The following is a 14,766-nucleotide window of genomic DNA, read 5'->3' as shown; positions in this document are numbered from 1 at the left end:
TCGAGTAATTCTTTTGCTTTAAATGTGAAAAGTATTGGGTTTAAAAAGCTCAATGATTGGCTTCTTACGAGCTTTGCTTTATTTTCAATTATCTAGCATCGATATTTTAAAACTATGTTTTATATTTTTTTTACTAAAAGATTTATGCTTTTATTGTAAAGGTATTAGTATTTTGAGCAGACCACGTTTAGTTTGCACAGTTTAAAGAAATCCGCTGATATTCTAAATATTTTTAATGTATTATTATATTATATTATAAAAATCCCTTGTTGATTTCAAAAGCACCTTGTTAGCTATAAATCTCTGTTTATTGCACGAGTTTCCTCCACATATGCCATTAAACCAGTATTTGTGCGAGGCAGCTTGTAAATCAAAGTTATTTGTCAAGAAAAACATCTCGCTTTGCGGTTCATACACGGTTACAACATACAACGTAATTGCTGCGTTCTCCATTCAAGGGATGTGTGAGAACATGGGATTGCAAAGCAGCCGATAAGAAAAATGGATTCTTAAATTTGATAGTTGTATTCACAAAAACGAAAATACTCTCATTCATAACGTTCAAAATTACAAACCTTTTGATGTAAGCTAATAAAACTTATCATTTTTTTTTCATCTTTTTAATAAAAGCAAATATTCATCTTTCAGGCCACATTTCCTATATCACTCGTAAAAGAATTTCAATAAAGAAACAAAAAAATGTAAGAATTTAACAAACAGTAGCCTAACCTCAAAACAATGTCAAAATATATGTAGCCAGCTTTATCCCTAACCATTACGCCATAACTCAGTTAGCGAGATCTGGCAACAATGCTATTCCTGCCATTTTGTTATTAAATTGCGATGGATGGCAAAAAATATTTCACAAGTTACATCTGCTAGGGGAGTGTTCGGTAGTTTGAATTTTTCCAATTTTACACTAAATTTGCACGTATTTTTATTCGAGAGTAAAAAATATTATTATACAAACATAATAATTAAGTCGATCTAATACTTAAAATGTACATTATTTAAATTGTTGGTTATTCATTTGTTATTATTACAGTGTTTACAGTGTTGATATAATAATCTACTCCTGTGTGTGTGTGCCAGTAACAATACTATAGGATATTCTTCAATACATTGTACATTAAATTCGTAACATATTATCTTCAAATTTATAGATTTCATACGATTGCAACGTCTATTATTCATAATATTAATGAAATCCATTTTACTCAATAAATATATCAATTTAATAACATGTTCAGATCTATCATTAATTTTGATATGCATCCAATTTACGGAACTTCCTATATAAATGTTCACACTACACTTTGTAAAATTACAGTGTAACGGGGCCCAAACGATCAGGGTCTTAGATTAAAAATAATAAGCCATATTTATTTAAATTATAATATTATTACTATCAATTTAAAAGCAGTGTTGGCCTAATGGCTTCAGCGTGCGACTCTCATCCCTGAGATTGTACGTTCGAACCCCAGCTGTGCACCAATCAGAAAGCAACGTGTGTCAGTCACAGGAGGCCGATCACCTACTTGCCTATTAGATTGACAAATGATCATGATACAGAAATCTGAGGCCAAACCTACAATGTTTGTAGCGCCACTGATTTATTGTATTATTATTAATACGTTTATCTACAGTATAATAAGGTCCTAATAACAAATAGATAAATACAATGCCATGATAAAATACAATAACTAACTAAGTATGTTAAACCCGAATAAGTTACGACTTATTGGGGACGGGGTGAGGTCCACAATCGGTTACACATTTTTATTTAATCTGTATAGCAATTAATACTAGTATCTACAACTTTTCTTTACTTTGAGTACCACCTCTAAGGCCGGCAACGTACTTGCAAGCAATTGGTGTTGTAGGTGGTGTCTAAACTTTAAGGTGACCCTCCTACTCGTTTGCCTAAAAAATAATACTGTATAAAGATATTATAATAATAGCAAAACAATGTATGGTGCTCCTGAACTCTAAGTACGCCCCTGTACTAGTCCTGTGCATAATGTATTACCTCTGGTATTACCCCAGGCAAAACCTATCACGAAATTGTCGATGCAATCATTCATCATCAGAAATCAGTCATGAATGACGGCGTAGACGTCTGATGGTGATAACTTAATTTATTTAGATTGATGTCCGTACATACGATATTTTTGACAATTAAATTTAAAACATTATTTTTAATTGTGTTTCGCGTATATCAAGCATGGTAACGTACTTATTCAGTTCTTCGTGCCATATGGTGTCAAGCAATGTGGTGTTAATATTTCTTTGGAGATGGTATAACCCCATGGGTGATGTTTTTAAAGTCAAATAATTGAAATAAATCTGCGAGATTTTCTCGTGTACAATGTTCAACTATACTTAATTTATAAAGATCGAAGATTTGATTGTTTCTTTTGTTTATTTGCATTGTATAGGGTCTAAAACTGAATTAATTTCTTTCACCATTAGAACCGTAACTAACACAAGGTGTGAAAAAGAATGAAAATCCTAAAATTACGTGATACCATATGTCAACCAAAAATATGTTTTGCCTTTCAAAGTCCATTTACGAGAAAAGCATGAACTATAAAATATCATGCCAACATCGACCGAAGTAATGCGGGTGGAATTTTTTGCTAACTTATAGAAATCAAACAGATTTCGAAAACAAAATCAAACACTAATTCATATAGATTCGTAATAAAAATATTAAATAAAGATAAGCTGTATACTTTATAACAATAATGTCTTATTACGCAACCGCTAGATAAAGTATCAAACTACTGTCTTAAGTATCGAAGAAGCTTTTATCAGTGTATACGTAATACGTCCAAACAACATGTGTTTATCAAGGGTTACGTAAACAGGATAAAAAGCGTGGCGCCGCTCCGACCAATTCGATTGAAGGAGCCGTGGCGACTTCCGGTGCGCGGGAAGATTCAATATCCGTTTGAATCCGAGATATTCGATTACTCGATTATTCGCTCAGGGATTGCGGAGCCGCTTTGGAATCGATTTAAAGTTTCATCAGATCTTTGTAGCGAGTTCTTGGTAATTGCAGCGTTCATTTTACGATTCCCCCGTTGAATTCTTAACGGATTTATGTCAATGCTAAGGGTATACATTCTACTGAATTTTGAATGCCAATTTCTGATATACCTCCGAAGCTGGTGTAATTATTTATTGCCATAACATTTGCAAAAAAACGTGGTAGGAGCCTGATGTACTGATAACTATGAGGAGCCTGTGACTTCGCAGTTACTTTGCGAAAATTTAAGAATACTTACAATTTTAATTCATTTATAGCAAAAAAATTATAACAGAGTAACTGTCAAAAGATCTCGTTTGACAGCCCTACGCTCATTGTGTCATAAGCTCTTCATCTAATTGGTCACAACAATACAAGACGCTAAGATCAAAGCGCGCCGCGTCTAATAAAACCTCACGTAATATCAGGGATGTCACAAACAGATTAGCCACTCACATTTAATTGCTTTAGGGCTTTTCCGCTGAATGGCTTCGGCCAGCTAATAAATTAATGATCAAGTGATCGTGCGCCTGACGTTAATTGGTGCATTGCAATTAATAAAAGATTGACGTAATTAGTTATTTTAATTCTCTATTCATACCGTAATTAAAATTGTTATAATCTCTGATGGGAATGTAATTAAACCTATATCTAAACGTAAAATTTATTTGAATAACGGCCTTTATATGGAGTTTACTCGTAATGCGTCCTTCCTTAAAATCTATTGAAACTGTAGATTGAGATTTTGCAACAAGATTCGATACAATAGTTAATAAAAATAGCCCTGGTACAACATTTTGTTTACGTCAGAGCCTCAGCTTTCTGTATCTGTTTCATGATCAATCTAATAGGCAAGTGTGTCAGGAGTGCCTGACATACACCGTTGACTGTTTGGGTCTAAGGCAAGCCGGTTTCATTGTGCCGGATAGGCAGTGTGGGTGGGCAGAAAATTTCGTAGGCTAAGACAGATTTTTTTTGTAGAATTTAATAATATAAATATAATATTTCAATACCATTTTTACTATGATTTGTCTTTAACGTCATAATATGCTTTAGACGGCGATTACGGCTTCATTAGCGTAAAATTTATACCCAGCATTCTCTTGAAGTCGGAGAACAGGAAAATATCGCTGAAAGCCAATAGCGAATATGGTGGACGCGGAAGCAGTTTTTTTATATAAGAAAAGTCATTTCTTAAATAAATAAAATTTTACTTGCATTTCCAGTCGATTCCTTTAAGTGTCTAAAAGTTTTCAGCAGCCAGCTCATAAATAAAATATCGATATCTATTTACTGCAGTCTTAATCAAAATTGGTCTCTATTGATTATAGCATGTATAAGTCGAATGAATTGCATTTGTACAAACAGAAGGGGTGCTTTTAACGTATCTCAAATATTGATTCATCGCTTTACCGAGCTGTAATCAGGCATTTTTAATGGTGTGCTTGTTTTGCTGATATTACAATGAATATATACAATAAAATTTAAAAGTTTTAATTGTTTATTTCCTATTTTTACAATAACTAATACAAAACATTATATTATGTTTATATACAATACAAGAAAATATAAAACCTTATCCTTTTTATAACTAATTATAAATAATGCAATTGTTGTGAATTCAGCCTGTGTTCAACTATATATATCACACATGCATAATATTCAGGGTGCGCAAGACATGCGTAAATAGCTCTTCTCTGAGTAAATTTGTGCCCGGCGAACACAGTCTTAAACAAAAATGTGTGCGTGTACTAGTGTACACACGTAAGAAGTGAAACTTCTTTATGACCTTAATTTTGGAAAAATGATCTAATATTGCATATATTTAGTTTATTTTTATACTTTACAGAAATTGGTTAAATAAAGTTAAATAGGGTAAAGTTTAACAAAAGGTTTTTCTTATCATAGACATGAATACAAATAATACAATTATTTAATTTTACCTTATTACTGCTAAGATTATTACAGAATTTCATTAATTTTAATATAAGTTTTTTATAACTGTTATCGTTATTATATATTTATGTTATTAATGGCTTCGAATCTCTTCGAATCAATTGTGGTAGGGACAAGAAAAAGATGGCGGTAACAGAAAAATGTGACGCGTAATTTTTTTTACAACGCTGACAAAGAAGTTTTACTTCAAAAACTCTCAGTTGTGGAACGACGGACGTCGAGTCGATACGAGGTGATTTTTGTTGGACATATATCGTGGTAGTACATAACGTTTGCCCTACTATCAATAGGTAGAGTATTATACGCAACTTAAGAATTATTTCAGGGATATCGTAGGGTTCTTAGATCCTACTCAATGCAAACAAACAATCAAACTTTATAATATTAGTATAGATAAGCGAAAAGGTACCTATTAGATGCACCCAAAAATATAATGTCAAATGAAATCCAATAAAGATATCCCCTCACTCAAGTGTCACATACTTTGTCAATAACAATAATGCCATTAGGAAACTAAGGGAAAACACCGAAAACGCTCTTGACGCCATTTCTGTGTCCAGTTTGGTGCTTTTTTATTTAATTTTGCAAATCCACCCTTGGTATGTGGGGAGCTTTAATGTGTGGCCTAAGTTATGGCATTACGTTATAAAAGGATTCAATATACTTAGTTAATAGAAACCCATACACTATTGTGGATTTACTACCAAAAAAAAATAATGAATTGAACAAAATTGAATTAAAAGACAATTAAAATTAATTAATAGACACAAACACTAGCTAGAGACTCGTCAGCGAATATTTAAATTTAATTAAACTAGCATTACAAGTTTTCTTTAAACTTATTTTCTAATAAGGACTGTTCACATTAATATTAGTAAATTTATTTATTTGCTATTAAGAATTAAGTTATGAATCTATAAGAGATCGTCGCCTACATCTCTCATTTAACCACAGACAGGTGACACGAACTTGTTTTATTTTTATATAACATTTTTTTTAGTTCAATAAATCACTTAGGGCTTTGAAAGATAGATAGTAACCGATTCTCAGACTTATTGAATATGCATACAACAATTCATGAGCATTGATCGAGCCGTTTCGGAGGAGTTTAGGAACGAACATTGTGACAGGAGAATTTGATATATATATAAATGAAATCATAGATAATCTTTAATTAATTCTTAAAAGGCTGACAACCCCTCTAGCATTGAGAGTGTCTATGGGCGGCGGTATATATCTTAACATCAGATGTGGCTCCTACCCCTTCTATAAAAAAATAATATAGTATACAATTTGTTGTTCGCTTCATTCTGTTACTTGGATCATTCATGGTACTCGAAATCGATACTTGACAACTGTCGGTTGAAATATAAATGTACAAATAATTAATTAAATAAACGCATGAGATGATATATTTGAGAGGTACTCCTATATCCTTTGATATGCTAAACGGTTATTATATCATTATATATAGAGTTATATGACGTCTAAGTTGATGTTCAAGTAAGTAAACCAACCAAGTAAAATCAAAAACCAGCGTTAGAACTCTGAGTCTTGAGCTAAGATTTTGTATCAGTTTCGAGATATTGTTCTAATACGCAAGTAGGTAATCTGTGCTTAAAATTGCCCACTGGTTGTAATAAAACTAAGAACTTTCTATGTTTGAAACTTTCTGAGATTCATAACAAATCTTGTTTTGGCTTACAATTTAATTTGTATATGCGAAGGTGAACCCGTGCCAAAAGACAAATGTTAAATTTCCTAGTACCTGTCTCAAGAGTCTTATAAAATGTTCAACAGTATTTCATATTAATAATTGCGATTAAACTTTGTGAATACAGATAGGAGGAGTTTAATGCCCTTTACATAAAATAGACTTCTTAGATCCCGTAGTAAGATATCGAGCTTCTTTAAGTGACCATTAATATGAGCATATAAAGTTAAGTATAAGTTTTTTGGTTATGACAAATAATGGAATATAATTCATAAAGTATTTGTCACATTTCATGAAACTTTTATCACTTACGTTAAAAAAGGTAAAAGTATGAAAATAACATATTACTGTTATCAGTGTCTGTCTCTCTTCAGCTGATGTCTGAGCGTCATGTTCAGCAAGAAAACATCTGGAGCGGACAATAGTTTCCACCCGTTTCACTCCAGCATCTCTCTTATAACAGTGTATAGGTTTGAAGACGATGCGTATTTAACTTGATCGGTCCATGTGGTTCATAAACGACCAGGTGATCTTTAGCTATCTGTGTTACCAACCACGATCAGTTTCTCCAAGTTCTCATCGCCTCAGCGTATTGTAATCGAAATATGATATTTGCTGTCGGCATGTATGCGGCGTTTGGTCAGAATCGATTTGTTGGTGAGCTTCAATAGATTCATATCTTAAAGACTAACGAAAAATGCATTCACGTCCACGTCACGAGTAAAATAGATATATTGTCGACAGTTTTATGAGGCTGCATGATGCACGAGCCTTCGGGAACCAAGATTTATTGCAATTTGAATCGCATCGCCTGTAAAAGGCTTTGTTAAAAAAACATTGGCGCTAAAATTTTTGGCTGGTTTAGCTACGGGAATACGAAATAAATAAACTTCAAATATCTATTTAAAAAACAACGTTCGTATAGAAAAGCATCCGTTTCCAAAAAGCGCATTTCCGGTTAAAAAAAACAATCAATTAGTAAAATCCAAAGCGGGCGTTGTCTCTGATCGGGTCTCGTTAAAAAGCTGCAGTGGACCGTGAGAGCTTCCAACTTCCCTTGTTTAAGCAAACTTTAGTAGCGTCAGCGAAACTCGGGACGAGATTGTAATACTGTTATGTAAGCAAATTAATACGTGTATATAAGAAAAGTAATACTAACACCAGTTTAAGATTAGAATTTTCTGCCTAAGTGCTGTCAAAGTTCAAATATTGTATTGCACATAGCCTTGTGTGTTTATAAATATACATAAGTGACAAAAATGGTAAATCTTAATGGTAAATTTTGGTATAGTATTATTCTGAAATACGTAAATACATATACGTTTCTTAGGCATTTTTTGCTGCACCACTATGTGAAACCCATCGTTGTATTTCCGAACCAAAAAAAGAGTGTGCCAATTTTTAAAAGGCCGGCAACGCACTTGCGAGCCCTCTGGCAATGTGAGTGTCTATATAAAAAAATATTTTAAATTATAACATACGTTTTAAACTACACTTTAAATGGATCTTTATTGTATAATGTATATTGACGATTAGAAACTTAGAGAGCTCATAAAAGCTAACTTATTTATTTTATTCATACGAAGCTACAAGTATAATTCATAACGAATGATGCATATCCATTAAGCTGCGAGATACAGGTGCACTCAAGAGATATCATAGCATATCTTACAAGATTATGGGATAATAAATAGAAGACCCTCGGGACCCATATATCACGAAGAAATTGCTGAGATTATCCCGGAAGTGCATTATGCAGTAAAATCGGTGCGCCAGCGTCTGCATACATAGAACTCATAATATGGAAACAATTTTATTCCCAATTTCATTATTCAAGAATGGATATTAGTTACAAAATAATTGTAAATATTCAGTATTTTTTAATATTTTTTGTATTACTTTTATTATTATTTGCTTCACGGCTCCACTAGTAGTGAGCTGGTAGTTTACGAAGGTTACGTGGCTGGCCCACCTAAGCCTTCTAAAGAAGGTCTATGACGCTGAGGCCGTGTCAAGACTTGAATTTTTAATGTTTCTAGGCACGGCCTATAAGGCTATTTCTAAACCAATGATTAATAAGAAATGTATGAACAAAGAAAAAATATGTTCATCTCAGTTGTACCATTTTATTTTCTGTCTGTACTGATTCCTTTGGGATTATAACCCTCCGGATAGCGGTTGTTTCTTAGTAAATAGTGTCTTAAGACCTTTGGTATTCTACTTGGGGTTTCGCTAAGCTTAAGTGTAGTTTGTAAGAGCGTTGAAATGTCCATGAGGTATTTAATAATATTTGATGTGTTTCAAAAGTATATTGGAATGCGTATAAAAAAGCCTTTCATATCCTGAATTATAAATAAAAAATCTTATTAAAGAAGAAAATAATAATATTGCTATAACTCACACTCACTTGATTGCGTTGCGACCCAAATCGTGTCTCAGATATGAGAATCTTCTAGCGCTCCCTGTCCTGTGCGACCCCCCGTCAATGGCTGGCTTTCTGCTACAGCAGGATCCACTTTGTCGATCCAGAGGTACCTGTAATCCCGCCCGCTCCTGGGCCCTCCTCTAGGGGTACTTTAATAGTCCAGGTCCACCTTAACGTAGTCGTTGGGTCTTGTATTCGCGTAGATTGTTGGGCTGGGTTATCAACTTTTCTATTTCTCTTTTGGTGTCTGCTTAAAAAATGTCACAAATACGATACGAATAAACAAGTAATAATAATATAAATTAATGGAAATTTGAATACAGATATCCGTTTAGATTAACCTCTTCGAAAACATAAATTTGAACCAAAGGTTAAAATAGTTACCAAAGTTTATTAACTAAATCACATCAAACTATTTGATAAATTTGCTCCGAGGTTATCCTTGAGATATACCGACGGGTAATTAATTTACGGAGGACCCAAAGAGTAATGTAATTTTAACTAATTAATTTTGTGTTTTAACTGCGTTTTGTAACGTAGGGAAATAGTTAAATTTGATTATATATAGACCCTTTCTCGAGCAAGATTACCTGAATTGTAACAAACAGTTTTAAGTAAAATTTTACCCATGAATACACAGTCACTTGTTATATTATATAATTGGATTGCGTAACTGCGGTAATAGAAGCCTAGTAAAATAAAACGACGGTTACTTTGAAACTGTATTTGTTCACTTAATTTTGTTCATGAGTTTGTATTCATGTTTGTGTACATGTTTGATGATCTAGGGGCACGGCAGTGAGACCGTCACGTCGAGCAAAGTGGCATCCTTTTATCGAAACAGTACAGATCGTTTTCGTTGTGGATAAAATTCTGAGTTTTGCCAATGCTAATCAATGTATTTATTTAATATAGATAGATTGGAGGTTGAGTACTAGCGAAAACATAAATGTCGTGGACTTGTGTACTGTAATCGAATAAAAGTTATTTTTATTTTATTTATTATGATCAGTATAAGATGTTGTTAAGTTAGTTAATTATGTAATAACATAATACCCTTAAGTAAGGACTGAATCAACTAGTAGTGTAGAAGAACTGAGTTGCGAGACTTGGTTATTTTACAAGTTATGTTCTTGATGGCATTCTATTTTATCAATAAACAAAAAGTGATTACATATGTAAATAACGCTACGATACCGAAGTAATGCCTACAAGACCGGAAACTTTGCTCATCCGTGCTTACTCGGTCCTGTTACATCAGACAGATCACTTTGACCCTTGATTGAACCCAATTAATTGAAACCCGCATTCTAACTATCTTATAATTATATAATACTAGCTGTTCCTTGGTAAATATAAACGCGTATTTATAACATCTCTCTCTTTGTGACTAGCAGCAGGGAGCAGTGTTGGCCTAGTAGTATCAGCGTGCGACTCTCATCCCTGATATTGTAGGTTCGATCCCCGGCTGTGCACCAATGGACTTTCTATGTGGGCATTCTATGGACATTCGCTCGAACGTTGAAGGAAAATATCGCGAGGAAACCGGCTTGCCTATAAGATTGACAAATGATAATAAAACAGATACAGAAATATGAGACATAATAAAGATTGTAGCACCTGTGGTGTGTGTAATGTATTTTAATCTCTTTGTATCTAATGTAATTGTAAAATAAAGGCATTCAAACCGGCATGTCTGAAATCAAAAATAGAAATACAAAGTAAAACTAGGTCATATAATATTTCAGTTAAAGGCCAATCCAATTCGAAGACATTCCAAGAAAGTATGGCTTCGATTTTAATACTCCATTGGATTATAGTAAGACGATTACAATAGACATACATAATTGTTTATTGAATTATTTATAGAGAAGGGAATCTCTGTTTAATCCTTGATCCGGAGGGAGTGAGGGTGAGTCATTTTTTAAGGGGAAAAATAATCAATAAATAGTGGATAGTTTTGGAAAACAAACATTGTTTGTGTTTCTGGTTTTATATTTAAAGTACTGATGATAATCAAGAGCTGCCCGTCGAGGTGATTCCCAGCCAATTTGACTAAGTTCCGGCAGCGTTCTAAAAGCCCATGGGCGGCGGTATCACGTAACAGCAGCGTCATCCGCCTCATGCCCATCGACCTATCTAGTTTATAGCAAAGCCAAATAGTAATTCTTAACTGTACACCTATACTTAAAAAAAGCCTTTCGTGAAAGAAAACACTTTTTTACCGGATTAAAGCTATTTGTATTAATATAAACTTATAATCGTCACCGTGACCACGCACGCCAAACGTCGGAAAAAATTATGTAAAATAATTATAAGTTTATAATAATACAAATAGCTTTAATCCGGTAAAAAGTGTTTTCTTTCAATGTGTAAAAGCTATGTTAATAAAAGACAAAGCCTTTCTTGTATTGTGACGCTTCGGTCAAACGTATATATATAATTTAATTTCCAAGTGTTCATGTTGATTTCCTAAAAAATATTACGACTAAAATGGACTTATCTTATTATCTATCTATAAAATTATAATTATCGGTTCGATAATCGAATTACAAGTCCGTTTGAAGTGTGTATTTTGAGTATTTTAATTATCTGTTAGATAATAAGCCACATCTATGACGAAAACGGTTACAAGGGCACATAGTTGTTAACAGGGGCTATAAGTATAAAATAATGAGTGAATTTAATTTGGATTTGTTGATTTACGCAGCTGTCGGCCTGTTACGTAGATAGATAACAGATAATGTAAATAATTTACGTAAATTATTAATGTGATAGGATAATTTACTGTTTTAACCTTTGGAAATAATTAATTGGGAGTAAGACATATGCCCATATATATATTAAGTAAAATTATTTGCTTATTGAAAACTATATAAATTGTATTATGATTATATTTAAGAATATTAGCTACGTTATTGTTCAATTACCGTCAGTGGGACGTATTTGCGTCTGCTTAGTTTTCAGTGCGATGTCCTTATCGTGCAAAATAGTTTTCCGCCATACATATACGTCATGCACAAATTAGATACAGACTGATACATTTTCATATATAGAAATTCAAATATAGAATTCAATAGAGCACCCCTGCTAATTTGACGGCTACCTGTCACGTGGCGGTCACGTGGCACCATTTCGTCCAATCCTCGTGACCCTATGACGTCATACGGAAAGGGGGTCCCCCCTTCAAAGTGAATATCGCGGTGTTGATAAAGGATGTATTTATAGATTAAAATATGGCGTAGAACCCTTGCCTGTAAACATAGAATTAAAGTTAGTTTAATGTCATTTTTTCGTCTTCCAAAAATCTACGTAAAAACTTCAGGTATTAAAAAAATTGCATTCTGTATACTCTCTTATGTAAATGAATAAACCAATATTTACTAATAATAACAATGTGCAATGATGCGAAAACAAAACTTACTTATAACATAGTATAAAAACTTGCTTATTGCAAATACGTAGCGGTACAAAATCTCAATATTGAGATTACTATAGGTAACGTTCCACAGATTAGAAATTCATCAAATATTTGACGGCGCGTGAACTCCACCACCTAACTCCTAAGTAAACTGTTGGTGTAAGACATGTCAAGGGATGTTTATATAGGAATAACAAGGGTTGTTTAATTCTTTGAAAAAGATTTGGTGACTCTTTGATGTGCTAATGGGGTAAATGTTTATCCAAATATGTTAAAGCATTTACTTAAAAATTGAAAGCATTTTGTAGGTTATACACAATTTTACTTAGAACGCAATCATATTTTTTTTTAAATTTAAAAGTTAGCCAAATACTTCATCACATGATCGCCCCATAGATTAGTGTTAAAAAATAATGTCTTCGAGAATTGGACGGCTGTCAAACATATATTAAACTAATTACGCCGCCCATGGACACCTGCGACACAATGATATTTCAAAGTCGTAGCCTTTAACGTAATGGTATGCTCTCTTGACGGCCCCTGAGTCGTAACAAGCAGATAGCATAAAGGGAGAAAAAGTTTCCGCTAATATTCCGCATTAATAAAACTATCGGCTTCATTCTTTCTCTCTCTCTCTCTGTCTCTCTACACAGAGACCCTGCGTCTCTTTGGGTTTTCTACATAGCGTACTATGGTGAGTGTTCTAAAGAATTGTTTGGGTTGAACCCTCCTGCCTCGTCATGACAATTTCTATTGCAAACTAGCGAACTGTGGAATCGACTTCCAGTGCAGGTCTTCCCTTCGAGATTCGATCTCCAACTATTCAAAGCTAGAATTTCTCCCTCATGGGCAACGTGCCCACTAAAAATTGATGTCTATGTGCTACGATGACTGCCCTTTTTGAGCGTCCCATAGCCTCGTTTGTCTCCTTCTTTCAGACAAGAATCTCTATTCTCAACTTTCCTAATATTTAATAAAAAAAACGCACTAGTGGGAATATGGACTTTACAGTATAATTACTAATTAGTAATGTAACTAATACAAATATACGTGTAATATATAAAATTAACATTGTTGGAAGGTGATGTTGTCCACTTATACTTGTCTATGATGCACTGCATTTGAATTTGGATTATGTTCTTTTACTTTAGATGTGCGGTGTCATTATGAATTATATTTTCTCATATACAAGTAAACACAATGTTTTCAAGTATTATTTCGTTGCTAGAGCTGCTAGTCCACCCTATCCAACATCTAATTATTGAAAAAGTATCTTGTAAGAGGAAATTGTAATAAATGTCAGTTGTTTTCGTTTTATATTTCTGTAGGATTATTGAACGAAATGCCATGTCGAATTATCGTTTCTTTAGTATTTTAATAAATTAATGTAAATAAATCGTCCTCGCTCGTCCTCCAGTATAAGGGTATAAAAAAAATTATTAAACATTTCCCTTTATATTAAATTTATCAAAAGTATTCTTGAGTGTAAGCTTCGGTTATTAAAATAGAAGCTCGCTCCACAAGATGATCAATCACTGCCAGCATCACTCAACATGCTATTTTTAACGTTTTCTTTAATTTCTATTTTCTTTGTTACTTGTGTTTTCACAGAATTTCAGAATATTTATATATGACTTATTGACATAAAATTCCAATTATATTTCATCAGCATTCTATGCCCACTTTTCATATACCTAGCACATAGATAGGTACATAGATGGGATTCAAAAGTTCCGCTTTGAGGCTGAGAATTACTCCCTTATCTTGGTGGTACAGATTTGTAAGGTCTGTCATAGTTTGTACGCTAATATGCAGTTGCACCTATAAAAATCTCTCTATTATATTAACATATAATTTAATTCAGAAATAAGTATCGTATATATTTTTATCGTATTAATATTGGTATATACTTATTGTAATACATACAACATACATTTGTCATGGGCCTTGCCATAATACAATTTTATTAATGATGCGAGGCATAAATGTTATATTATGTTAAAATACCGTAAACCCTGTTATTAGATTTAAATAGTTTTGACTTATGTGGGTTTTGATGGATTCTAATTGAACTGACGATTACAATACCGTAATATATTAGGTCCTTACATATGAAATTGGCGTTTTGTCGTACTGTCCACTTTGACCTCAAATACGCCTATTTGGTTAGGAATTTCAAATTCAAATTTGTACAGCTATTTACTCATGTATTTGTGCTT

At 33.2% G+C, this 14,766-nt stretch overlaps 1 protein-coding gene across 5 annotated transcripts in view; it reads left to right on the top strand.

The window, feature by feature from the left end:
• LOC123708709 overlaps positions 1-14,766 on the top strand; it is a 342,062-nt gene that overhangs the window by 185,810 nt on the left and 141,486 nt on the right. The window lies entirely within an intron of this gene.

This window comes from Pieris brassicae, chromosome 4 (genome assembly GCF_905147105.1).
Source record: "Pieris brassicae chromosome 4, ilPieBrab1.1, whole genome shotgun sequence".
Taxonomy (NCBI): Eukaryota; Metazoa; Arthropoda; class Insecta; order Lepidoptera; family Pieridae; genus Pieris; species Pieris brassicae.
This window is presented reverse-complemented; position numbering and strand designations above follow the sequence as displayed.